Source organism: Odocoileus virginianus, chromosome 2 (genome assembly GCF_023699985.2).
Source record: "Odocoileus virginianus isolate 20LAN1187 ecotype Illinois chromosome 2, Ovbor_1.2, whole genome shotgun sequence".
Taxonomy (NCBI): Eukaryota; Metazoa; Chordata; class Mammalia; order Artiodactyla; family Cervidae; genus Odocoileus; species Odocoileus virginianus.
Genome location: NC_069675.1, coordinates 63,407,569 through 63,411,034, shown reverse-complemented (window position 1 = coordinate 63,411,034; position 3,466 = coordinate 63,407,569).

The following is a 3,466-nucleotide window of genomic DNA, read 5'->3' as shown; positions in this document are numbered from 1 at the left end:
CAGAGGGGTCAGGAGGAAGAAAACTAGGATTTGCTGAGCACCCACACGTGCCAGGGGACTGACAGGTATTTTTCCATTGAGTCCTAACAACAGTCCAGTGAGGGGGTACTTTCTGATTCTCATTTCAGGGATAAAGAAGTCAATACTCAGATGTGTAAGTCACAGAAGTGAAGTGAAACTCTCTCAATCGTCTCTGACTCTTTGTGAACCCTTGAACTATACAGTCCATGGAGTTCTCCAGGCCAGAATACTGGGGTGGGTAGCTGTTCCCTTCTCCAGGGGATCTTCCCAACCCAGTGATGGAACCCAGGTTTCCCGCATTGCAGGCAGATTCTTTACCAGCTGAGCCACAAGAGAAACCTGTAAGTCACAGTGGGGGTTTTCAAAGCCAAGTCCCAGGAGTCAGAATGACTGTACTTTGTACTGCATCACCTGATTGCCCCAGAAACACCCATATGTCTTTCCCCTGTACCTTAGTGCAGTTCAAAGTCCAATGGCAAAAGTGGCACCAGAAACACTCTCCCCCATCCCCATTTCTCTCCTCCAGTGAAATCTGAGTTTACCTTCCCTTTACCCTGAAGCTGAGCCAAAATCACTGAGGGCCATCATTTCAAGTGGAGTTTATTCTTATAATCAAGCTTATTCCAACTTTCTTTTTCTTCCACTCTTTTCTCTGTGACATCTCCTAATCTATTCTATGCAGTTTTGTTTTCTAAAGCTTCTGGTGTACAATGTTATAGCTCAACATCTATATACACTACAGAAAAATCACCATGAATCTAGTTGCCATTCATTACCATCCAGCTGACTCTATTCACCCATTTTATCCAACCCATAACCCACTTCCCCTGTGGTGACCACTAATCTGATCTCTGTATGTAAGAGATTTTGTTGTATTTTGCTTTTTTAACTTTAGATTCTGCATATGAGTAAAATCAGACTGTATATGTCTTTCTCTGACTTATTTAAATCAGTTTAACACCCTTAATGTCTATCCATGTTATTGCAAATGACAAGATTTCACTCCTTTTTTATGACAGAGTAGTATTTCATTGTATATATACATCATATCCTCTTTATCTATTCATCAATTGGTGGGCACTGAGGTTGCTTTCAGATCTTGGTTTTTATAAATAATACTGCAGTGTACATGGGGAAGCACCCTATGCAGTCATGAAACTTCTTATTCGGAGCAAGACACAAATGGAACATGAAATCTTAAATAATTCTTCTTGTGGCTTTATTTTTACCCTGAGGGTAACATAGGTGGTAGCCAGGGATGGGAGGGGGTTTGTCCATAGAGGACTTCACCTGAAATCCACAGGAAATGATATGGATGCGCTGCTTAGCTCTCTCACCAGCAAGCATTGGAAAACTGGTTGTTCTTTTAATCTAAGCCTGTTCTTCATTCTGTTTTTGAAAGACATCTCCCATCGGTAGGATTTTAGCCACTCTATGTGTACCTATGTGTCTGCAAGACACACCTCACATCTTTCCTTAAATTAGTCTTGGGATTTCCACCTGCATGTAAGATTCTCACCTCACAAACTAAAAGTCTCTCAGTTGTGTCAGACTCTTTGTGACCCCATGGACTGTAGCCTGCCAGGCTCCCCTGTCCATGGAATTCTCCAGGCGAGAATACTGGAGTGGGTAAGCTGTTCCCTTCTCCAGGGGACCTTCCAAACCCAGGGATTGAACCCAGGTCTCCTGCATTGCTGGCAGATTCTTCACCATCTGAGCCACCAGGGAAGCCCAAGAATACTGGAGTGGGCAGACTCTCCTTTCTCCAGGGGATCTTCCTGACCCAGCAATTGAACCGGGGTCTCCTGCATTGTAGGCAGATTCTTTACCAGCGGGGCCACCAGGGAAGCCCTCACCTTACAAGTCCTCCTTCTAGTTTTTGTTTTCCAGAAGGGTGTTAGATTTAGCAGACTTAATGTTTTATTTTTCCGACTTGTTGTCAGTTACATGATGTAAGAATCCATATTCCCCCTTTATATATATTCTTCTAATTATCTTGTAAATTATTCTTTTCCAATTTTTTTCTCCCCACTCTAAATTGGAATCCTGGGTGAATGCTGAGCAGCCCTTTTCCCAGCTTCTTATGTTCTTCAAATGGAATGACAGGTAGTACATTCCTTCACCCTCATCACTGAGGGCAATATTCATCACTCTGGGGCTCTGCCCTGTGTGGTTTGCTTATTTCTGCACTGAAAGGCCAATTATTTACTAGTAGTAAAGAATATGCCTGCCAATGCAAGAGATGCAAGAGACTCAGGTTGGATCCCTGGGTCTCTACTCTAGGGGTTGGGAAGATTCCCTGGAGTAGGAAAAGGCAACTCTCTCCAGTATTCTTGTCTGGAAAGTTCTATGGACAGAGGAGCCTGACAGGCTACAGTTCATGGGATTGCAAAGTCAGACACAACTGAACCACTAAGCATGCTCACACAGATGATTTCTGAGCCAAAGCAATTCAGACATAATATCTATGCATGCTCAGTTGCTCTGTTGTGTCTGACTCTTTGCAACCCCATGGGCTATAGCCCACCAGGCTCCTCTGTCCATGGGATTTCCCAGTCAAGGATACTGGAGTGGATTGCCATTTCCTACTCCGGGATAATATCTATACCTATACTCTACATATCTACTTTGGCAAGTGATAGCCTTCATTCCAATTGCCCCCATTAGGAAGCCATAATGATGTTTTGAATTCTTTGCAGACCACAATATTCAAATGTGTAATGCAAATTGTGTAATGCAAATTCCAGGGGATGACAATCACCTAGACTACAGAGTGAATAAGGCCCCCTGAAGTTGAGCAGTGCACATCCTGCTCAACAATACTGAGCAGCCTTTCAGTTAGAAACTTCTTTTCCTCTAATGTAAATAGTTTTCAGCATTCTTAATAGGTAATGGCTATGTATGGACCCTTTTGCTTGCCTAAACATTATAATCAAGTTCTCATAAGTTAAAAATTACTGGGAATTCACTAGTGGTCCTGTGGTTAAGAATCTGCCTTGCAATGCAGGGGACATTTGTTTGATCCCTGGTTGGGGAACTAAAATCATACATGCTGAGCAGCAACTAAGGCCACAACTAGAGTTTGAGTGCTACAATGAAAGATCCTGTATGATGCAATGAAGATCCCACATGCCACAACTAAGACCCGATGCAGCCAAATAAATAAGAAAAGAAAAAAAGTGTATAATGCAAGTAATTTATTTTTTTAATCAGTGATAAAGATTTAGGGACTAGAAAGATGTCCATATATCTTTTTAATCCCTAAGCCTTATCTTTATTTTCCCTATCGTCTTGCTCCCTAGAATACACTGACTTTGTTTTTTAAACAATTTTAAATTCATAGGGATGACTTGATAGATGACAGATGGTGTGGAAATCAGTAAGGGAAAGTAGGTGGTAAAAAAGGAGTCACGACAGACAAAACATCACAGTCATCACACCAAGA